At 41.2% G+C, this 26,454-nt stretch overlaps 1 long non-coding RNA gene across 5 annotated transcripts in view; it reads right to left on the bottom strand.

The window, feature by feature from the left end:
• The window catches only part of LOC142655199 (uncharacterized), a 112,583-nt gene that overhangs the window by 51,180 nt on the left and 34,949 nt on the right, over positions 1-26,454 (bottom strand). For 4 of the 5 annotated variants that reach the window (XR_012849448.1, XR_012849447.1, XR_012849445.1 and 1 more), the window contains exon 1: positions 2,081-2,493. This is a non-coding gene — a long non-coding RNA (uncharacterized LOC142655199). Of the gene's footprint in view, positions 1-2,080; positions 2,494-15,923; positions 16,048-26,454 lie in introns of those variants that run through there. The other variant, XR_012849446.1, reaches the window with a different exon arrangement.

Raw genomic sequence — 26,454 nt, 5'->3', positions numbered from 1 at the left:
GATTTTTGCGATGTAATCGATGCGAACACGCCGCAATAGTCGCAACACTGGGCTTAGTGTTGCGGGATTTGCATCCCCATTGGGAAAGCCCGCAACGGAAAATCAACAAAAACGCATAAATTGACGTTACGGAATCAAATTCCGCATCGCAGGTTAATTTATTAACGTTTAGGACCCCTGCACACGCTGCAGGTTTTGTTGCAGATTTTGTGCTTGCTGCAGAAACAACCCCATTTGGAGCAATGGAACTGATATTTAGTCGCAGAAATCTCTGCAACAAAATCTGTAACGTCTGCAGGGGGCCTCAGGGCATCCCCAGACGTGGCGGAATTGTTCCGCAACTGTCCGCATCAATGCCGCACAGAATCTGCGTTGCAGATTCTGTTGCGGATCTGCCCAAAATGGGTATTAAATTGATGCGGACTAGCCGCTGCGTATTGAGGTGAAAGTACTTCCCTTCTCTCTATCAGTGCAGGATAGAGAGAAGGGACAGCCCTTTCCCTAGTGAAAGTAAAAGAATTTCATACTTACCGGCCGTTGTCTTGGTGACGCGTCCCTCTTTCGGCATCCAGCCCGACCTCCCTGGATGACGCGGCAGTCCATGTGACCGCTGCAGCCTGTGATTGGCCTGTGATTGGCTGCAGCCTGTGATTGGCCTGTGATTGGCTGCAGCCTGTGATTGGCCTGTGATTGGCCTGTGATTGGCTGCAGCCGTCACTTAGACTGAAACGTCATCCTGGGAAGCTGGACAGGAGAAAGAAGCAGGGAGTTCTCGGTAAGTATGAACTTCTATTTTTTTTACAGGTTGCTGTATATTGGGATCGGTAGTCACTGTCCAGGGGGCAGAAACAGTTACTGCCGATCGCTTAACTCTTTCAGCACCCTGGACAGTGACTATTTACTGACGTCTCCTAGCAACGCTCCCGTAATTACGGGAGCCCCATTGACTTCCTCAGTCCGGCTGTAGACCTAGAAATACATAGGTCCAGCCAGAATGAAGAAATGTCATGTCAAAAAAGCAAGACGCATCCGCAGCACACATAACATGTGCATGACAGCTGCGGACTTCATTGCGGAATTTAGAATCTCCATTGAAGACCATGGAGAAATTCCGCCACACGTCCGCCACTGCTCCGCAACAGCCAGTGTATGATGCGGACACCAAATTCCGCTCCGCAGCCTATGCTCCGCAGCGGAATTGTCCGCAACGTGTAAACGAACACAACCACAAAGCTGTGGAAGGCAATGGAGAAACGGGTCCGCTGCGGATTTCCGCTGCGGAGTGTCCGCAGCAGAATTCCAGAGCAATTCCGCCACGTCTGGCCATGCCCTTACACTGTAGTTTTTTTCCGCAGTTTTGGTATGAGATTTTCTAAATCTCATCCACTCTTCTGCTACTATAAGGCCATGTTCAGACGTGGCAGAAGTTTTCCGCTGCAAATGTTGGTGCAGATTCGGGGCAATCACGCAATGAATCTGCAGCAACATTTGCATATTTGACAGGTAATTCAGACTTTGCAGATATCACAGTGGACGTGCCACAGATTTCAGTTTTTGCATTGCAAAGGCTGAAATCCGCAGTGAAATTCCGCTTCTTCTCCGCAACAGACAGTGCATGCTGGGAGGGAAAATTCTGCACCGCAGCCTATGGTCCGCACAGTTATTTTCTGCAAAATCTGAACTAAGTTTCCAAAAAATGTATAGAAAGAAATGTAAAAAACGGCCGCTGCAGAATTCCACTGCGGACTGTCCACAGCGCAATTCAACAGCAATTCCGCCATGTGTCAACGTGGCCAAAACGCTGCGGAATTTCTGCACAGAATTCCATTGCGGAAATTCCGCAGCGTTTACACAACGTGAGAACCCGGCTAGCAGGCGAGCGCGGGATTTTATATACCTGTAGTAGAAGGACTGAATGAAACGCCTGAACTCAATGATTAAGAGGGGGGGCACATACTTTTCTCCATACAGTGTGTAATAGAAAGCCACAGAACGTTTCAACAGCCAACGATGAAACTTTACATAAGACTGGTTGACCCATAAAATATAATACATTTTCCTCTGATTTTCCCGGACTTACTGATTATTCCGTCTCCTGGGTTTTCTATGACTTTTCGTTGCTTCATCTGATCTCCGACGTTTTCCCGCATCCACGTGTATTTACATCGCTCAGAATATTCTGTGTATTTTCAGCATTTAAAAGCAGAAAAAGCAGCGAAGCGAAGAATCTGAAACCGACAGATGAAAAGAAGACGTTGCGAGGCGGAATCTCGTCCTCCAGTGATAGCTCAGTGTGACGCTGGTTGTGCCGGCGCTCTGCTGGGTAATGACATTATATGCAGCAAGGTAATTGTCAGAGCTCCCCAGGTATTGAAAACATGGCTTATATGATTATTGCTCCTGCCTCCTCTGTAATGAGCAGGTCAGCGGGGGAAGGTCATCCTCCTCTGCGTCTGATAATCTGTTTAAGAAAAAAACAAAGAAAAGGCAACGTCCCGGAATATATTCACTGGGAGTTTAAATACAGCACAAAATGTTCGTAATGATTGGTAGATAGAAAAGGCGGCGGCAAGACAACACCTAGAAAGTGCATGTTATGAACTGAAAAAAAGGGCTCGTCATCAAATTTCTGCCAACAGCTCCACGATAATGCAGGTAAATCCATATGTAGCAGAGCTGAGATTGTTATCCGGGAAAATTAACTTTTAAAAGTGTGGATTGGAGCAAATAGAATCCCTATTTCAGACAGAAAATATTGTCCAGAAGGATGGTAGGCATTTACATTGATAATTGTCCTATAAAAAAACAACAACAAAAAAATAAATATATATATCTACTATAAAACTGGCTCCTACGTGCAAGAATATACTATAACACTGCTCCAATATACAAGAATATAACTACTATACTACTGCCCCCTATATAAAAGAATATAACTACTATAATACTGCCCCTATATACAAGAATATAACTACTATAATACTGCCCCCTATATACAAGAATATAACTACTATGATACTGTCTCCTATATACAAGAATATAACTACTATAATACTGCCTCCTATATACAAGAATATAACTATTATAATACTGCCTCCTATATACAGGAATATAACTACTATAATACTGCCCCCTATATACAAGAATATAACTACTATAATACTGCCCCTATATACAAGAATATAATTACTATAATACTGCCTCCTATAGACAGGAATATAACTACTATAATACTGCCCCTATATACAAGAATATAACTACTATAATACTGCCCCCTATATACAAGAATATAACTACTATAATACTGCCCCTATATACAAGAATATAATTACTATAATACTGCCCCTATATACAAGAATATAACTACTATAATACTGCCCCTATATACAAGAATATAACTACTATAATACTGGCACCTATATACAAGAATATAACTACTATAATACTGCCCCTATATACAAGAATATAACTACTATAATACTGCCCCTATATACAAGAATATAACTACTATAATACTGCCCCTATATACAAGAATATAACTACTATAATACTGCTCCTATATACAAGAATATAACTACTATAATACTGCCCCATTATACAAGAATATAACTACTATAATACTGCCCCTATATACAAGACTATAACTACTATAATACTGCTCCTATATACAAGAATATAACTACTATAATACTGCTCCAATATACAAGTATATAACGACTATAATACTGCCCCTATATACAAGAATATAACTACTATAATACTGCTCCTATATACAAGAATATAACTACTATAATACTGCCCCTATATACAAGAATATAACTACTATAATACTGCCCCTATATACAAGAATATAACTACTATAATACTGCTCCTATATACAAGAATATAACTACTATAATACTGCCCCATTATACAAGAATATAACTACTATAATACTGCCCCTATATACAAGACTATAACTACTATAATACTGCTCCTATATACAAGAATATAACTACTATAATACTGCCCCATTATACAAGAATATAACTACTATAATACTGCCCCTATATACAAGACTATAACTACTATAATACTGCCCCCTATATACAAGAATATAACTACTATGATACTGTCTCCTATATACAAGAATATAACTACTATAATACTGCCTCCTATATACAAGAATATAACTATTATAATACTGCCTCCTATATACAAGAATATAACTACTATACTACTGCCCCCTATATAAAAGAATATAACTACTATAATACTGCCCCTATATACAAGAATATAACTACTATAATACTGCTCCAATATACAAGAATATAACTACTATAATACTGCTCCTGTATACAAGAATATAACTACTATACTACTGCCCCCTATATAAAAGAATATAACTACTATAATACTGCCCCTATATACAAGAATATAACTACTATAATACTGCTCCAATATACAAGAATAAAACTACTATAATACTGCTCCTGTATACAAGAATATAACTACTATACTACTGCCCCCTATATAAAAGAATATAACTACTATAATACTGCCCCTATATACAAGAATATAACTACTATAATACTGCTCCTATATACAAGAATATAACTACTATAATACTGCCCCTATATACAAGAATATAACTACTATAATACTGCCCCCTATATACAAGAATATAACTACTATAATACTGCCCCCTATATACAAGAATATAACTACTATAATACTACCTCCTATATACAAGAATATAAATACTATAATACTGCCCCTATATACAACTACTATAATACTGCCCCCTATATACAAGAATATAACTACTATAATACTGCCCCTATATACAAGAATATAACTACTATAATACTGTTCCTATATACAAGAATATAACTACTATAATACTGCCTCCTATATACAAGAATATAACTACTATAATACTGCCCCTATATACAAGAATTTAACTACTATAATACTGTTCCTATATACAAGAATATAACTACTATAATACTGCCCCCTATATACAAGAATATAACTACTATAATACTGCCCCTATATACAAGAATATAATTACTATAATACTGCCTCCTATAGACAGGAATATAACTACTATAATACTGCCCCTATATACAAGAATATAACTACTATAATACTGCCCCCTATATACAGGAATATAACGACTATAATACTGCCCCTATATACAAGAATATAACTACTATAATACTGCTCCTATATACAAGAATATAACTACTATAATACTACCTCTATATACAAGAATATAACTACTATAATACTGCCCCCTATATACAAGAATATAACTACTATAAGGGCGGGTTCACACATAGCGGAATTGCACTTAAATTCCGCTGCGGACACTCCGCAGCGTTAATCCGCAGCGGAGCCGTTTCTCCATTGACTTTCACTTTAATTTAGCAGTGTTCGTTTACACGATGCGTACAATTCCGCTGCGGAGCATAGGCTGCGGAGCGGAATTTGGTGTCCGCAGCATGCTCTGTCTGTTGCGGAGCAGTGGCGGACTGGTTGCGGACTCATGGCGGAATTTCTCCATTGACTTCAATGGAGAGTCAAAATTCCGCAATGAAGTCCGCAGATCTTATGTGTGCTGCGGAGCGTATTGTTTTTACTACCATGACATTTCTTCATTCTGGCTGGACCTATGTATTTCTAGGTCTACAGCCAGACTGAGGAAGTCAATGGGGCTCCCGTAATGACGGGAGCGTTGCTAGGAGACGTATGTAAATAGTCACTGTCCAGGGTGCTGAAAGAGTTACGCGATCGGCAGTAACTGTTTCTGCACCCGGGACAGTGACTACCGATCTCAATATACATGTATCTGTAAAAAAACATATAAGTTCATACTTACCGAGAACTCCCTGCGTCTGTCTACAGTCCGGCCTCCCAGGATGACGTTTCAGTGTAAGTGACGGCTGCAGCCAATCACAGGCCAAGCACAGGCTGCAGCGGTCACATGGACTGGAGCGTCATCCAGGGAGGTCGGGCCGGATGCCGAAAGAGGGACGCGTCACCAAGACAACGGGCGGTAAGTATGAATTTCTTTGACTTTCACTAGAGAAAGTGCTGTCCCTTCTCTCTATCCTGCACTGAATAGGGAGAAGAGAAGCACTTTTCCTGCAGTCCGCAGCGGCCAGTCCGCATCAATTTTCTGCACATTTTGTGCAGATCCGCTGCAGAATCTGCAACGCAGATTCTGTGCGGCATTGATGCGGACAGTTGCGGAGGAATTCCGCCATGTGTGGTCATGCCCTAATACTGCTCCCTATATACAAGAATATAACTACTATAATACTGCCCCTATATACAAGAATATAATTACTATAATACTGCCTCCTATAGACAGGAATATAACTACTATAATACTGCCCCTATATACAAGAATATAACTACTATAATACTGCCCCCTATATACAAGAATATAACTACTATAATACTGCCCCTATATACAAGAATATAATTACTATAATACTGCCCCAATATACAAGAATATAACTACTATAATACTGCCCCTATATACAAGAATATAACTACTATAATACTGGCACCTATATACAAGAATATAACTACTATAATACTGCCCCTATATACAAGAATATAACTACTATAATACTGCCCCTATATACAAGAATATAACTACTATAATACTGCCCCTATATACAAGAATATAACTACTATAATACTGCTCCTATATACAAGAATATAACTACTATAATACTGCCCCATTATACAAGAATATAACTACTATAATACTGCCCCTATATACAAGACTATAACTACTATAATACTGCTCCTATATACAAGAATATAACTACTATAATACTGCTCCAATATACAAGTATATAACGACTATAACACTGCTCCTATATACAAGAATATAACTACTATAATACTGCCCCTATATACAACAATATAACTATTATAATACTTCCCTCTATGTACAAGAATATAACTACTATAATACTGCCCCTATATACAAGAATATAACTACTATAACACTGCTCCAATATACAAGAATATAACTACTATAATACTGCCATTATATACAAGAATATAACTACTATAATACTACCCCATTATACAAGAATATAACTACTATAATACTGCCCCTATATACAAGACTATAACTACTATAATACTGCTCCCTTATATACAGGAATATAACTACTATAATACTGCCCCCTATATACAAGAATATAACTACTATAATACTGCCCCTATATACAAGAATATAACTACTATAATACTGCCCCTATATACAAGAATATAACTACTATAATACTGCTCCTATATACAAGAATATAACTACTATAATACTGCCCCCTATATACAAGAATATAACTACTATAATACTGCCCCTATATACAAGAATATAACTACTATAATACTGCTCCTATATACAAGAATATAACTACTATAATACTGTCCCTATATACAAGAATATAACTACTATAATACTGCTCCTATATACAAGAATATAACTACTATAATACTGCCCCCTATATACAAGAATATAACTACTATAATACTGCCCCCTATATACAAGAATATAACTACTATAATACTGCCCCATTATACAAGAATATAACTACTATAATACTGCCCCTATATACAAGACTATAACTACTATAATACTGCCCCTATATACAAGAATATAACTACTATAATACTGCCCCCTATATACAAGAATATAACTACTATAATACTGCTCCTATATACAAGAATATAACTACTATAATACTGCCCCTATATACAAGAATATAACTACTATAATACTACCCCTATATACAAGAATATAACTACTATAATACTGCCCCCTATATACAAGAATATAACTACTATAATACTGCCCCCTATATACAAGAATATAACTACTATAATACTGCCCCTATATACAAGAATATAACTACTATAATACTGCCCCTATATACAAGAATATAACTACTATAATACTGCTCCCTATATACAAGAATATAACTACTATAATACTGCTCCTATATACAAGAATATAACTACTATAATACTGCCCCTATATACAAGAATATAACTACTATAATACTGCTCCCTATATACAAGAATATAACTACTATAATACTGCCCCCTATATACAAGAATATAACTACTATAATACTGCCCCTATATATAAGAATATAACTACTATAAGGGCAAAGCCCCACGTGGCGGAATTGCTCTGGAATTCCGCTGCGGACACTCCGCAGCGTTAATCCGCAGCGGAGCCGTTTCTCCATTGCCTTCCACTTCTTTTTAGTAGGCTTCGTTTAGACGTGGCTGAAAATTCCGCTGCGGAGCATAGGCTGCGGTGCGGGATTTGGTGTCCGCAGCATACAATGGATGTTGCGGACCAGTGGCGGACTGGTTGTGGACTCATTGCGGAAGTTCTCCATTGACTTCAATGGAGATTCTAATTTCCGCAATGAAGTCCGCAGCTGTCATGCACATGTTATGTGTGCTGCGGAGCGTATTGGTTTTGTAACATGACATTTCTTCATTCTGGCTGGACCTATGTATTTCTAGGTCTACAGGCAGACTGAGGAAGTCAATGGGGCTCCCGTAATGACGGGAGCGTTGCTAGGAGACGTCTGTAAATAGTCACTGTCCAGGGTGCTGAAAGAGTTAAGCGATCGGCAGTAACTGTTTCTGCACCCTGGACAGTGACTACCGATCCCAATATACAGCAACCTGTCAAAAAAATAGAAGTTCATACTTACCGAGAACTCCCTGCTTCTGTCTCCAGTCCGGCTTCCCAGGATGACGTTTCAGTCTAAGTGACGGCTTAGATGTGGTGAAATTTTTCTGCTGAAAATGTTGCTGTAGATTTTTTGCGAATTAACTACTATAAGGGCACGGCCAGACGTGGCGGAATTGCAGTGGAATTCTTCAGCGGACGTTTTTTTACATTTGTTTTAATACATTTCTAGGCAAGTTAGTTCAGATGTTGCGGAAAACTCCGCTGCGGACCACAGGCTGCGGTGCAGAATTTTCCCTCCCAGCATGCACTGACTGTTGCGGAGAAGAAGCGGAATTTCACTGCGTATTTCGGCCTTTGCAATGCAAAAACTGAAATCTGTGGCAAGTCCGCTGTGATATCTGCAACGTCTGAATTACCTGTCAAATATGCAAATGTTGCTGCAGATTCGTTGCGTGATTGGCCCAAATCTGCACCAAAATTTGCAGCGGAAAAACTCTGCCACGTCTGAATGTGTCCTAATACTGCCTCCTAAGGAAGGTTTTCATTTTAGTCCATCTCCAAATATTTGAGATGATGTATGTGCTGTATGAGGCCTCATGCCCACGGCCGTGCCCGTAATCACAGCCCGCCGACAGCGGGCCACCTGCCAAATTTTCGTATTTACAAAATATTGGAGCACGGGCAGCAAAATCCGAAAAGCAGGACATGCTACATATTTCCCGGAACGATTGTACGGCACGGATACCTTTCCGTAGCGCTACGGAAATGTGTCCGCGGTCAATAGAACCGGGTGCGTCCGTAATTGCAGACTGTATTGCGGTCCGCAATTACAGAGTTTTTCCACGGTCGTTTGCATGGGGCCTAACCGCTGCATTGAGGGGGAACAGGCTTAATCAGCTGCGGCTGGATAATATGGACTGCTGCTTTAGGCTGGGTTCACACGTGGCGGAATTTCACTTAAATTCCGCTGCGGACACTCCGCAGCGTTAATCCGCAGCGGAGCCGTTTCTCCATTGACTTACACTTTAATTTAGCAGTGTTCGTTTAGACGAGGCGTAAAATTCCGCTGCGGAGCATAGGCTGCGGTGCGGAATTTGGTGTCCGCAGCATACAATGGTTGTTGCGGACCAGTGGCGGACTGGTTGCGGACTCATGGCGGAATTTCTCCATTGACTTCAATGGAGATTCTAAATTCCGCAATGAAGTCCGCAGCTGTCATGCACATGTCATGTGTGCTGCGGATCCGTCTTGCTTTTTTAACTTGACATTTCTTCATTCTGGCTGGACCTATGTATTTCTAGGTCTACAGCCAGACTGAGGAAGTCAATGGGGCTCCCGTAATGACGGGAGCGTTGCTAGGAGACGTCTGTAAATAGTCACTGTCCAGGGTGCTGAAAGAGTTAAGCGATCGGCAGTAACTGTTTCTGCACCCGGGACAGTGACTACCGATCCCAATATACATCTATCTGTAAAAAAAAATGAAGTTCATACTTACCGAGAACTCCCTGCTTCTGTCTCCAGTCCGGCCTCCCAGGATGACGTTTCAGTCTAAGTGACGGCTGCAGCCAATCACAGGCTAATAACAGGCTGCAGCGGTCACATGGACTGCCGCGTCATCCTGGGAGATCGGGCTGGATGCCGAAGGAGGGACGCGTCACCAAGACAACGGCCGGTAAGTATGAATTTCTTTGACTTTCACAAGGGAAAGTGCTGTCCCTTCTCTCTATCCTGCACTGAATAGGGAGAAGGGAAGTACTTTTCCCGCAGTCCGCAGCGGCCAGTCCGCATCAATTTACTGCACATTTTGTGCAGATCCGCAGCAGAATCTGCAACGCAGATTCTGTGCGGCATTGATGCGGACAGTTGCGGAGGAAATCCGCCACGTGTGGTCATGCCCTTAATGTAGATTGTAAGCTCACGTGGTAAAATTCTCTGCTGAGCTGTTTCCATAGATAGAATATTCTAGTATTGTTACTATTCTGCATTGTCTGCTTGCTGGAGATTTGTGACTGGTGAAGTTTCCCTATAGATAAGTTTCTGCTTCTACTTCACACAGCTCTATGAACTTTGACTATTGATTGTGGTCTTGTCCTCACTGGTTACGTGTTGGAGATGGCGAGTATTAGCGCAGGTTATTGATCAGGACGGGGTGAGAATAGCCGAGTGATATTTACATTGTGTTTTGAAGCCTCATTGATTCAGTGTAACAAGGTCAAGAACAAGGACATAAGTCGTGAGCTGAACTGAACACCCAGCAGTCAACAAGGACTCTGCCAAGGTCACTGCCAAGGTCATGCAACAGGGCATGTGATGGGGGAGGGGGTATAACTGATATCTGACATGTAATCCCAGCAGAGCCATGAAGAACTGACCTCCATGCCCAACGCGTTTGTTTCTCTGATTACTTCCTACTGAAATCCTATAAATTATAGAAGAAAATAAGTGATTGCTTTACTATTGAAATTGATTCTTGCCTTGCATAATTGCCAATATTAGACATTAGTCTTCAGGGACAGTGTGTATCTAAGCCTATCGAGTGTGATACTGACTGCTGAACCGTTGTATCTAATCCTATCATGTGTGATACTGTCTGCTGAATCTGTGTATATAATCCTATCATGTGTGATACTGTCTGCTGAGCCGCGTATCTAATCCTATCATGTGTGATACTGTCTGCTGAGCCACGTATCTAATCCTATCATGTGTGATACTGTCTGCTGAGCCATGTATCTAATCCTATTATGTGTGATACTGTCTGCTGAGCCGCGTATCTAATCCTATCATGTGTGATACTGTCTGCTGAGCCATGTATCTAATCCTATCATGTGTGATACTGTCTGCTGAGCTGTGTATCTAATCCTATCATGTGTGATACTGTCTGCTGAGCTGTGTATCTAATCCTATCATGTGTGATACTGTCTGCTGAGCCATGTATCTAATCCTATCATGTGTGATACTGTCTGCTGAGCTGTGTATCTAATCCTATCATGTGTGATACTGTCTGCTGAGCTGCTGTATCTAATCCTATCATGTGTGATACTGTCTGCTGAGCCATGTATCTAATCCTATAATGTGTGATACTGTCTGCTGAGCCACTGTATCTAATCCTATCATGTGTGATACTGTCTGCTGAGCTGCTGTATCTAATCCTATCATGTGTGATACAGTCTGCTGAGCTGTGTATCTAATCCTATCATGTGTGATACTGTCTGCTGAGCTGTGTATCTAATCCTATCATGTGTGATACTGTCTGCTGAGCTGCTGTATATAATCCTATCATGTGTGATACAGTCTGCTGAGCCACTGTATCTAATCCTATCATGTGTAATACTGTCTGCTGAGCCATGTACCTAATCCTATCATGTGTGATACTGTCTGCTGAGCTGCTGTATCTAATCCTATCATGTGTGATACAGTCTGCTGAGCCACTGTATCTAATCCTATCATTTGTGATACTGTCTGCTGAGCCAGTGTATCTAATCCTATCATGTGTGATACTGTCTGATGGGCCCTATCTCTAATCCTATCATGTGTGATACTGACTGCTGAGCCGCTGCATCTAATCCTATCATGTGTGATACTGTCTGCTGAGCTGTGTATCTAACCATATAATGTGTGATACTGTCTGCTGAGCTGTGTATCTAATCCTATCATGTGTGATACTGTCTGCTGAGCTGTGTATCTAATCCTATCATGTGTGATACTGTCTGCTGAGCTGTGTATCTAATCATATAATGTGTGATACTGTCTGCTGAGCTGTGTATCTAATCCTATCATGTGTGATACTGTCTGCTGAGCTGTGTATCTAATCCTATCATGTGTGATACTGTCTGCTGAGCGGCTGTATATAATCCTATCATGTGTGATACTGTCTGCGGAGCTGTGTATCTAATCCTATCATGTGTGATACTGTCTGCTGAGCCGCTGTATATAATCCTATCATGTGTGATACTGTCTGCTGAGCTGCTGTATCTAATCCTATCATGTGTGATACTGTCTGCTGAGCTGTGTATCTAATCCTATCATGTGTGATACTGTCTGCTGAGCGGCTGTATATAATCCTATCATGTGTGATACTGTCTGCGGAGCTGTGTATCTAATCCTATAATGTGTGATACTGTCTGCTGAGCCGCTGTATCTAATCCTATCATGTGTGATACTGTCTGCTGAGCGGCTGTATATAATCCTATCATGTGTGATACTGTCTGCGGAGCTGTGTATCTAATCCTATCATGTGTGATACTGTCTGCTGAGCTGTGTATCTAATCCTATCATGTGTGATACTGTCTGCTGAGCTGTGTATCTAATCCTATCATGTGTGATACTGTCTGCTGAGCTGTGTATCTAATCCTATCATGTGTGATACTGTCTGCTGAGCTGGTGTATCTAATCCTACCATGTGCGATACGGTCTGCTGAGCCGCTGTATCTAATCCTACCATGTGTGATACTGTCTGCTGAGCCAGTGATTATGTGTCATACACCCTCAGGAAATCACAAAGCACTACATCCCCATCATGGAACGTTTCTTATTAAATGGGTTGTTTTCCTATGTGACAGGTTCCAAAGCGGAGAGCTGATCATGAAACCAGAAACCCCCTGATGATCAGCTGTCGTCACTGGATGAAGCCACAGTCCCCCCCAAAAAAATGTACATAAACACATCTGCAGTGACTTCTGCTGCCACCCCTCCCCCTACCAGCGAGATTAGTGTAACCCCAGATCTACTGAACTGCTACAATAAACTTTTTTTTTAAATAATATATATTCATAGAATAAACTTTATTTCAGCACAACAGATGGCATTTCCTTGGCACATATATCAATTGACCTTCCTTTAAAAATGACTGTAATTGCAAACTGGCGAAGATTTGATGCGGCTCTGGATTCTGCGTGGTCCAGAATGGCCCATGGAGAGTAAAAAGCATAAAAGAGACCATTCCGGATAGTAAATACCATTGAATTAAGACATGAGCCAGGACCATGGGGACACGAGACAGTTTAGAGGAGTTGTTTGAGTCTGAATGCAGAGATGACGCCTCAAGGGAGTAAATATCTTTTCAGCGTTGACTTCTGATGAGCAGGAGGGAGAATGAAGGAAGATGCATCAGCTCATTAGTGAACTCTTTACAAAGGCAAGAAGAAATATAACACACTGGACTCATACAAAGCAAAGTGGAATATTCTACAGGGACGCAGGAGACGACTCGACAGAGAACAGCTCTTGTCAATCACAAGTCGTTGTGTATGTAATTAGCTCTCTTGTTTCCCATCAAACAAGAAAAAAATTAAAGAGCTATTCCAGGAGTCCTCATAGATGGCAGCCACAGCGGCAGGATTGCTTACTGCAAATGCAGCCTATCCATTCAATAGAGAGCCGCGATGACATCACTGAAAATGCAGCCTATCCATTCAATAGAGAGCGGTGACATCACTGAGAATGCAGCCTATCCATTCACTAGAGAGCAGTGACATCACTGAGAATGCAGCATATTAATTCCCTAGAGAGCCGCGATGACATCACTGAAAATGCAGCCTATCCCTTCACTAGAGAGCAGCGGTGACATCACTGCGAATGCAGCCTATACATTCACTAGAGAGCCACGATGACATCACTGGGAATGCAGGCTATCTAATCACTAGAGAGTAGCGGTAACAGCAAGAATGCAAACTATTCATTCACCAGAGAGCAGCGGTGACTGAGCGTGCAGCCTAAAACAGAAGTTGCATAAGAATTTATCAGTTTTTACAATCATCTCTCCTCAATGACAAAGAGGGGACTTTATCAACCTTTCTTCACCTGTTTACCGATGTAGAAAAGTGGCAAAAAGGCCCAAAAGTAGCAATTTGCTTTAGAAATTGGAATTTTTGGGCCTTTTATACCAATCTCGCCTCTTTTTGAAAAAGGGGGCATGGCTTACAAAAAGGGGGTGAGGCCAAAAAAGTATTCTAATTTACTATAGATTTCACATTGTGCCTCGTACCTTGCCCCGCAATCAGACTATCCCCCATGAGACTAATTACCCCCCCCCCCATTTGGTCAGCATCGGGACTTTGTATAAGCCGCAGCATACTGAGTGGTCCGGAGGGGAGAAGAGGGGCGGTGAGGTGAGTATCTCTTATGTTTTTTTATGTCCAATGGGGGGGAGGGGAATGAATGACACACAGCCGCGGTCGTTGCACCACAATTGGTGCACGGTCAACGGAAATATATGCAACAGGTTTATTGAGAGGCGTGCGCCTGTTAATAAATCTGTTGCATCTTACGCCAGCGGAGCAGATAGTATGAAACGCCAGATTTAGTAAATCCGTACCAAATAGTCTTAGGTATAATTATCTCATCTCGTCAATGCCACTTGCGAATTGAATGGTTTCCATGACAACGCAGACTAATGGATGCGCAGGATGACGTGCCGTCATTACATCGCTGACAGGTTTGTGGCAAAATAAACAGGTAAATCATTAATTTATCAGATGCTAATTTGGTTTTAGTCTTTGTCAGAATTAAAAGGAAATGTCATTTCATGAAATTTGTTCTGAGCAAAATAATAATGAAGACAATGGAGAATTCATTGTGTTACGTAATAGCGCCGGAGACGAGTGTTACATTCCGACTATGTACAATGTATACAGCACTAGAACAGACATTAGACTGTAAGCTCCTGTGTGGTAGGGATTTGAAGAGACCTTGTATGTAATTATAGTTGTATGTTTTTTCTTTATTAGGTAGAGGAACACGGAGACATTTGGCTGGAGGTGAATTTCGGTTCAATAGGGGCACGTTCAGACGTGGCGGAATTTTTCCGCTGCAATGTTGGTGCAGATTTCGGGCAATCACGCAACGAATCTGCAGCAACATTTGCATATTTGACAGGTAATTCAGACGTTGCAGATATCACAGCGGACTTGCCACAGATTTCAGTTTTTGCATTGCAAAGGCTGAAATCCGCAGTGAAATTCCGCTTCTTCTCCGCAACAGACAGTGCATGCTGGGAGGGAAAATTCTGCACCGCAGCCTGATTTCCACACAGTTATTTTCTGCAACGTCTGAACTAAGTTTCCTGAAAATGTATAGAAAAAAATGTAAAAAAACGGCCGCTGCAGAATTCTACTGCCGACTGTCCACAGCGCAATTCAACAGCAATTCCGCCACGTGTGAATGTGCCCTAATGGCATTAACATAACGTGAACTCAATGTTTACCTTGGTAGGGAAAAGTCACTCGACAAGCGTAAGAATTAGATTGAGACTTTTTTGCCCATAGGAAAACGTTGAGGTTGTTCAATGGTCACGGTAACCTGTGATATTTACCAGTTGCTGCGGAGTCCTGTGGGGCATAAATATTATTATTATTATTATGCCTATTTATTGTAATTTATTTTAGGTTTATTTCTATTATGAAGACAGTACAAAAAAAAATTAGTAAATAATTTCCAGAAACATAAAAAAAATTAAGGCTTTCATAATTAAATGGAAGTGAGAGAAATAAAAATATTACATACAAATATTAAATACAACACAATTGGGGCACGTTCACACGGCAGAAAATTCTGCCTCCCGTTCACTTCAATAGGAGCTGGACGCTTCTGTTTCCCGCTAGCTGATTCTGTCTGAATCTCCCTTTAGGGCATGACCACACGTAGCGGAATCGCTCTGGAATTCCGCTGCGGACACGTTTCTCCATTGCCTTCCACAGCTTTGTGGTTGGGTTCGTTTACACGTTGCGGACAATTCTGCTGCGTAGCATAGGCTGCGGTGCGGAATTTCTCCATTGACTTCAATGGAGAGTCAAAATTCCGTAATGAAGTCCGCAGCTGTCATGCTCATGTTATGTGTGCTGCGGAGCGGATTGGTTTTACTAACATGACATTTCTTCATTCTGGCTGGACCTATGTATTTCTAGGTCTACAGCCAGACTGAGGAAGTCAATGGGGCTCCCGGAATTACGGGAGCGTTGCTAGGAGACGTCAGTAAATAGTCACTGTCCAGGGTGCTGAAAGAGTTAAGCGATCGGCAGTAACTGTTTCTGCACCCTGGACAGTGACTACCGATCCCAATATACAGCAACCTGTAAAAAAAATAGAAGTTCATACTTACCGAGAACTCCCTGCTTCTTCCTCCAGTCCGGCCTCCCGTGATGACGTTTCAGTCCAAGTGACGGCTGCAGCCAATCACAGGCTGCAGCGGTCACATGGACTGCCGTGTCATCCAGGGAGGTCGGGCTGGATGCCGAAAGAGGGACACGTCACCAAGACAACGGCCGGGTAAGTATGAAATTATTTTACTTTCACTAGGGAAAGTGCTGGCCCTTCTCTCTAACCTGCACTGATAGAGAGAAGGGAAGTACTTTCACCTCAATACGCAACGGCCAGTCCGCATCAATTTACTGCCCATTTTGGGCAGAGTCGCAACATAATCTGCAACGCAGATTCTGTGCGCCATTGATGCGGACAGTAGCGGAAGAAATACGCCATGTCTGGGCATGCCCTTAAAGTGAATGGGAGGAGGAATCTTCTGCGGCGGATTTTGGGCGGGGCCCGACAAGCAAAATGTGTGAACTGACCCTTATTATTATCATCGTTATTATTAGTATTGTTGTTATTATTGTTATTATTATTATTATTATCATCATCGTTATTATTATTATTATTATTATCGTTATTATTATTATTAATAATAATAACAACAACAACAACAATACTAATACTAATAATAATAATGATGATGATAATAATAATAATAATAATAATAATAACGATAATAATAATAATAATAGCGATGATAATAATAATATACTTTTTAAATATGAAATCCCAAAATTCTGACAATCTGCCAACCCAGACTTGCACTATAATGTGGATTTCTAAGTGACCAGAAGCAGAAGATGGAGAAGAAAGAACCAACGAAGAAATACATCATCAACATATTAACAAGTATCAGTATCAATAAATGTGCTAATTTACCTAATTAAAATAATATTATACTGACATATTTACTAATTAGAAAATATGTAAAAAAAAACAAAACAATAAAAAATAATGAAATACAACAAGATAAATAATAGAATAATTTGCTACTAATGAGGTTATTAGCACAGTTTTTTCATTGTATTCTGTTCCGTTGCCCCGGAGATTCTCTTCATTATCACCATTAATAGATATTGTCTCTGAGATTCCCTACGAGCGGCTGTGAAGTTGCTGACCTCTTAAGTGATGACATTTCTCATGTGCAATAATCAATATTTTCTGTGCCGAGTTCTGTCCCGCTGGTTTAAATGAGGGTTTGATGAGCGTGAGTCACTCATGGAAAACGTGTCAATGTCTGAATTGTGCCGTGATTGCACTGGTGGGAGTGTAACCTACATAAAAGCCACTCAAAGGTGACTCAAGAGAATAGAAAATATACAAAAAAATAATAAAACAACACAAATGTGGACATTTTTTAGAGACATGCCCCGCCTATTTATAGACCACACACTCAATGTGATGCTCTGCAATCACCAGTATTGCATAGGACGCCTTCATCAGACCCCCAAAAAAATCATACCCCAAACTTTAGAACCTAAGAGATTTCAGACCCCAGACTTCCATGTGTTTCTTGATGTGACACATCCCCTCCCCGTTTCTCCATCACAGAGAAGCCCTACAGTAATTTTTGGGGTAATTCTCTGCACTGGACGCCTGGGCTAATTGGCAGTCACATCTATGGTAGTGGATTTGGAAGACTAGTGTTGGGGAAAGATCAGAGGAAGACTTCTCGGGTCAAGTGAGTTGTTGATGTTTGACAGAAGAGTGGTGGTTGGCCCTCTTGGCAGCAATGATCCCACCTTCTCTCCCAGCAACAGCGCCACCCCTGTCCACAGGTTGTGTGGGATATTGCAACTCAACTCCATGCGCTTCAATGGCGCTGAGTTGCAATACCACACACAACCCATGGATAGGAGTGACGCTGTTTATGTAAGAAAGCAGCCATATTTCTCTAATCCTGCATGACCCCTTTAAATTTGCCACGCTTCTTGCACTGTGCATGTCACCAAATATCGCTGGTTCATGAGAGGTGTAAATGATGGTAAAATTTGGTTCAGAATCGTGCGCGGTGTACCTAACTATAAAGACATTTATGCCAATTTTTTTATGTAAACTTCACTGCTGAATTTGCACAAAGCATGATGAGCAACATGTTAGACTTTTCTCGTTGAATTTAGAAATTGGTGAGAAAAGCGGCCGTGGTCTATTAATATCTCCAGATTTATAATACGGAAAATATGGTAAATATGAAAATGGCGCAATTTTGCAGACAGCAAAAAAAAAAACAAAAAAAAACAATACTGTATATATACCGGTGGTTGACAATCACGCATTGTCTCGGGTCTCAGTTTCGCTATTTGATAGATACGAACATTTTATACAAACTAAACTAAGACGCTGACTCCAGAGTTTCTGCATTGTGAAAAATGACTGCGAGCGATGATGCAGCGGCGGAGACTCGTCTAATCTAGAGGGGTCACTGATGCTGCTGGTAAATTCACTCCACAATTCTAGATGTAGAAGGAAAGTGTGAGGCGCATCTTTCTAGAGAGTATCAGACAGATTTTCACTTCTTAACTCCACATAGGGACCACTTGGCGTGCAGATCTTTTACCTGTTTTTTTCGGCACAGTCTGAGCTAGAATTCTGTTGGGTCAAATAACTATGTATACAGGAAGATGTATAACTTATACCAGCTGTACATATATAATTATATACAGAAGATACCCAGGTTATACCAGCATGTTCCATATCACTATATACAAGAAGATGTATAACTTATACCAGCTGTACATATATAATTATATACAGAAGATACCCAGGTTATACCAGCATGCTCCATATCACTATATACAAGAAGATGTATAACTTATACCAGCTGTACATATATAATTACATACAGAAGATACCCAGGTTATACCAGCATGCTCCATATCTCTATATACAAGAAGATGTATAACTTATACCAGCTGTACATATATAATTATATACAGAAGATACCCAGGTTATACCAGCATGCTCCATATCACTATATACAGGAAGATGTATAACTTATACCAGCTGTACATATATAATTATATACAGAAGATACCCAGGTTATTCCAGCATGCTCCATATCACTATATACAAGAAGATGTATAACTTATACCAGCTGTACATATATAATTATATACAGAAGATACCCAGGTTATTCCAGCATGCTCCATATCACTATATACAAGAAGATGTATAACTTATACCAGCTGTACATATATAATTATATACAGAAGATACCCAGGTTATACCAGCATGCTCCATATCACTATATACAGGAAGATGTATAACTTATACCAGCTGTACATATATAATTATATACAGAAGATGCCCAGGTTATACCAGCATGCTCCATATCACTATATACAAGAAGATGTATAACTTATACCAGCTGTACATATATAATTATATACAGGAGATACCCAGGTTATACCAGCATGCTCCATATCACTATATACAAGAAGATGTATAACTTATACCAGCTGTACATATATAATTATATATAGAAGATGCCCAGGTTATACCAGCATGATGAATCCACTTAATGGTAATGTAAATGTCGTTCACTGAATAGATAGATTGACTGCCTGATTAGAACGATTAAAATTGAATTTTATTAATATATTATAAAATATGGCTCATATAGCCCATAATGACATATATTCAGGCTCAGACAAGGTAGTCAGGGATAGGAGGTGGTGAGACTCTCCTCTTATAGTATACAGCCCTGACAGCAACTTGCTGAGAGAAAATAATTCCAGCCCACCGGGCTCACAACAAGTGGTCAGAGAGAAGAGTTAGTCCTGTTGACGGACTAATCTTGGACAATTCTCCGAACCACCGCTGCATTATACGCGTTTCAATGTCACTGGTAGGTGTGACACATCATCAGGGATTGTTAAAGTTGATGCCGGTTAAGCACAATTTCGTGCTAACATTTATTTCTCCCGGCTCGTGCACGACTCTAATACAAATGGCCGCACACGAGCCGGCGAGACTGGGAGCATATGAAGGGCTAGAGCCCTCCCCCTGCATTGACGAGGCTGTCAGCCCACCACCAATCAGACAAAGACACGTCCCAGCAGTGACGTATCCGGACTGTGGCGAGCCCCCAAACAGCCCAGCCAATCAGGCTGAAGTGTGACGATAAAGCGTCCTTCGTAACCCTGGAGACCTGAAGCGGATAAACACAGATAACGGGACAGACATGTAATAGGCCGAGATGCCAAAGATTTGTAGTATCATGATGATCCACAGACCATCCTCCAAACTCTTATCGGAAAAACCTCATAATGATACACACTCCGATCAAGGATGGAATTCTTGCCCTTATTTGATCATCATAACCAACACAGGGTGTAATACTGTCGGAACGTAGTAGGTACAGTTTAGGGTCGTTCATTAAACTAGACACAGTTTAGGCTGTACACAGACGCCCCAAATTTAGTTAAACGTAATATCACATATTCAATGAATCAGTTAGAGAAAAAACCGCATATGGGTCCTCTAACAGTGTGAACAGGGGTCAGCAGTAGTTTAATGTGAAAACACACAGATGATATTGTTAGGGGAGGTCAGGTGCATAGTTGTGCCACATATACCACCACCCACATGGGGGGAAAAAGTAAACAAAAGAAATAGATTTCTTTGATGTTATGCTCACAGGAAGCATGCATATGAGATCTTTTCATTTAAACCGGCGGGACTCATAGTTTGCATACGAAAGATCCACTGCGCTTCTTTTTGTAGGATCTTCTTATCATGATCACCACCTCTCGCCAAAGGTTTAACGTGTTCAATCCCTTGAAATTTCAAAGTCAAGGAGTCACCATTATGGCATTCCCATACATGCCGCGACACCGGAGTATCATCCTTTCTCCTTATATCCCCAATGTGGTCCCTAATCCTCCTTCTAAATTCTCTCTTCGTTTTGCCTATATACTGTAATTGGCAGCCACATGTGATCAGATAAACTACACCTTTGGTCTTACAGTTAATATAGGACCTATTGTCAAACACCCTGCCAGTCTTGGTGCTTTTGAAATTTTTACTGCACAAAATCGAGTCGCATGCCTTACATGAGCCACATCTGTAACTCCCATTGAACCCCCTGTCCAACCAGGTGTTTGGTTTGTTTTGTGTGCTCATGTGGCTATGCACAAGATGATCTTTTATATTGCGCCCTCTTTTGTATGTTATAAAGGGAGAGTCCCCTACCAGATTACCAACGTCAGGGTCAGCTTGCAAAATTCCCCAATATCTCTGCAGGATTTCTCTAACCTCCTTACTAGCAGAGTCGTAAGTACCAATGATCCGTATAGTGTCATCATCCTTCAAACGTGATTTGGGGTTAAGAAGATCATTTCGGTTGCATCCAAGTGCATTTTGATAGGCCTGTTTGAGAACATGTTTCGGATATCCTCTCCGTCTAAACCTGTCCTCCAGTTCCCTCGCTGACATTTTATAGTCTGATATAGTGGAACAGTTGCGTCTCGCCCTCAGGAACTGGCCCTTGGGTATTCCACGTTTAAGGTTAGCTGGATGGCAGCTTTCCCATCTGAGGAGACTATTAGTGGCAGTCTTTTTACGGAACATGTTGGTTTGGATGTTCCCAGATGGTGTTTTCGAGATCAAAATATCAAGAAACGTGATCTTGTTGTCATTGATCTCACAAGTAAAAAATAAGCCCAGATTGTTTACATTAAGAGTCGCCACAAATTCCTCAAATTGTGCCTTGGTACCTTTCCAGAGGATCAGGATATCGTCTATAAATCTCAGCCATAGCACGATGCACGATGTCCATTTTTCCATTCCATCATTAAAGACAGTTTCATGCTCCCACCAGCCCAAGTACAAATTGGCATATGTGGGAGCACAGGGGCTTCCCATAGCCACACCCCTGAGTTGATGGTACGTTTTCTGGTCAAAGATAAAAGAATTATGCTCTAGAATAAACCTAAGCAATGTTACAACAAACTCGTTGTGAGTCTGAAACTGTGTGCCCTTACCCTTCAGAAAGTATTCGACAGCTACACACCCCTGATCATGAGGAATGGAGCTATATAGGGCTTCCACATCAAGTGATGCCAATAGGACATCCTGATCGCAGCGTATGCCTTCAAGCTTACGCAAGACATCCATAGTGTCCCTTACATATGAAGGAAGGGACACCACAAAAGGTCTAAGAATCTGGTCGATGTAGATGCTTGCATTTTGAGACAGGCTATCGATTCCTGACACAATTGGCCTACCCTTCAGTGGCTTAGTCCCTTTGTGTATTTTTGGGAGACAATAGAAGGTGGCCGTCTGTGGAAAATCGGGCAGCATAAACGCCATTTCCTTCTCACTAATTAGGCTGAGGCATTTGGCTGAGCTCAGGATACATTTCAATTGATTTCTGAAACTCATGGAAGGATCGGATTCCAACACTTTATAACATTGATGGTCCTTTAATATCTGGTAGCACATCATGCTATATCTCGTGCGGTCCATTACCACAACATTACCACCCTTATCAGAGGGCTTTATTATGATAGTGTCATCACCCTCAAGTGATCGTAAAGCGACCATTTCATCTTGTGTTGTATTGAAACCAGAAGGCCTGGAATGATCGAGTAATCTAAGTTGGTCCTCCACTACTTTAACGAAAACATCGATCGGGGTGTTGTCATTCAGGGGAGCAAATTTCGTCGAGGGTACCCTAAGTGTGGTAAAGGGACCCTTACCCTCTTCCCTGTGACTTTCTTCCCATAGACCCTCCAGCAGCCTGAGGTTTGGTAAATCCTCTTCCATAATCCCCAATTCAGTACATTGACGTTGGTCATGTGTCTTGAAGAACTTCTTCCATTTGAGTTTACGTGCAAACAGGTTAAGATCCTTAACCCATTGAAACAAATCAAACCTATTGGTAGGGACGAATGATAGTCCCTTACTAAGGATGCCCAGTTCCTCCGCAGATAACGTTCGGGAGGACAAATTAATCACCTGGGATTCATCCCTAGATACTGGAGGTCCTGATCTTAGACCTCCCTTCTGTCCCTCAAGAGGTACTCTGAGATAGGGTGGCTCTTGGATAAAAAACCACCCCGATTGGCTGCTTTTCCTCTGCCCCTACCTCTTTGGTTACCGCGGTTAACATATCTACCTGACTCCATCCCTCCCCGTTGTCGTCTGGGGTGGTTTTTGAAATGCTCTGAGTCAGAAAATTCTTGCTCGGAGGAGGACACATCTGTGTCCACTTCATGGGACACACCAGTTCTTATACTATAGTCAAATATTCTACCCTCTTTGAAATCGAGAGTATCGCGCACGAACTGAAAATGTTTTCTTTCCTTAATGTTACTGATAAACTTTTCCACTGTCTGTTGTAAAACAGTCTCTTTCCTCTCATACTCTTGATTACTCGCAAATTTGTGTACCAGATTAATACCATCTTTCAATTCCTGTGTGCTCCTGACTAAGCAGTTTTTTTCCTCCTCCAGCAATATTCCCATGAATCTCAACGAAGATTCAATTGACTCCTTTTCCCATTTTTTGAGAAAATCAGGTGATCTAATTCTCGCTGCAGGAGTCAATGAGATCCTCAAACCTCTTGGGACGATCTGATTTTTAATATATGTTTCCAACGTTTGAACCTCCCACCATGATCTAAGATGATCTTTATAGGCTTTTGTGAGTTGGCGAAAGGAAGCCGTAATACTAAAGCTCTGGGTGGACGACACAATTTCATTCTCCGAAAATACCTCTTTAGCATCATGCACCCATTTATCCATGTCAATGTCCCCTGTCAAAAATCCTGCCATCTCCACTAGAATGGAGTGTATTAGTATAATGAATCCACTTAATGGTAATGTAAATGTCGTTCACTGAATAGATAGATTGACTGCCTGATTAGAACGATTAAAATTGTGTCAGGAATCGATAGCCTGTCTCAAAATGCAAGCATCTACATCGACCAGATTCTTAGACCTTTTGTGGTGTCCCTTCCTTCATATGTAAGGGACACTATGGATGTCTTGCGTAAGCTTGAAGGCATACGCTGCGATCAGGATGTCCTATTGGCATCACTTGATGTGGAAGCCCTATATAGCTCCATTCCTCATGATCAGGGGTGTGTAGCTGTCGAATACTTTCTGAAGGGTAAGGGCACACAGTTTCAGACTCACAACGAGTTTGTTGTAACATTGCTTAGGTTTATTCTAGAGCATAATTCTTTTATCTTTGACCAGAAAACGTACCATCAACTCAGGGGTGTGGCTATGGGAAGCCCCTGTGCTCCCACATATGCCAATTTGTACTTGGGCTGGTGGGAGCATGAAACTGTCTTTAATGATGGAATGGAAAAATGGACATCGTGCATCGTGCTATGGCTGAGATTTATAGACGATATCCTGATCCTCTGGAAAGGTACCAAGGCACAATTTGAGGAATTTGTGGCGACTCTTAATGTAAACAATCTGGGCTTATTTTTTACTTGTGAGATCAATGACAACAAGATCACGTTTCTTGATATTTTGATCTCGAAAACACCATCTGGGAACATCCAAACCAACATGTTCCGTAAAAAGACTGCCACTAATAGTCTCCTCAGATGGGAAAGCTGCCATCCAGCTAACCTTAAACGTGGAATACCCAAGGGCCAGTTCCTGAGGGCGAGACGCAACTGTTCCACTATATCAGACTATAAAATGTCAGCGAGGGAACTGGAGGACAGGTTTAGACGGAGAGGATATCCGAAACATGTTCTCAAACAGGCCTATCAAAATGCACTTGGATGCAACCGAAATGATCTTCTTAACCCCAAATCACGTTTGAAGGATGATGACACTATACGGATCATTGGTACTTACGACTCTGCTAGTAAGGAGGTTAGAGAAATCCTGCAGAGATATTGGGGAATTTTGCAAGCTGACCCTGACGTTGGTAATCTGGTAGGGGACTCTCCCTTTATAACATACAAAAGAGGGCGCAATATAAAAGATCATCTTGTGCATAGCCACATGAGCACACAAAACAAACCAAACACCTGGTTGGACAGGGGGTTCAATGGGAGTTACAGATGTGGCTCATGTAAGGCATGCGACTCGATTTTGTGCAGTAAAAATTTCAAAAGCACCAAGACTGGCAGGGTGTTTGACAATAGGTCCTATATTAACTGTAAGACCAAAGGTGTAGTTTATCTGATCACATGTGGCTGCCAATTACAGTATATAGGCAAAACGAAGAGAGAATTTAGAAGGAGGATTAGGGACCACATTGGGGATATAAGGAGAAAGGATGATACTCCGGTGTCGCGGCATGTATGGGAATGCCATAATGGTGACTCCTTGACTTTGAAATTTCAAGGGATTGAACACGTTAAACCTTTGGCGAGAGGTGGTGATCATGATAAGAAGATCCTACAAAAAGAAGCGCAGTGGATCTTTCGTATGCAAACTATGAGTCCCGCCGGTTTAAATGAAAAGATCTCATATGCATGCTTCCTGTGAGCATAACATCAAAGAAATCTATTTCTTTTGTTTACTTTTTCCCCCCATGTGGGTGGTGGTATATGTGGCACAACTATGCACCTGACCTCCCCTAACAATATCATCTGTGTGTTTTCACATTAAACTACTGCTGACCCCTGTTCACACTGTTAGAGGACCCATATGCGGTTTTTTCTCTAACTGATT

This window comes from Rhinoderma darwinii, chromosome 6, assembly GCF_050947455.1.
Source record: "Rhinoderma darwinii isolate aRhiDar2 chromosome 6, aRhiDar2.hap1, whole genome shotgun sequence".
Taxonomy (NCBI): Eukaryota; Metazoa; Chordata; class Amphibia; order Anura; family Rhinodermatidae; genus Rhinoderma; species Rhinoderma darwinii.
The sequence above is the reverse complement of the archived record's forward strand: the minus strand, read 5'-3'. Positions and strand labels throughout refer to the sequence as shown.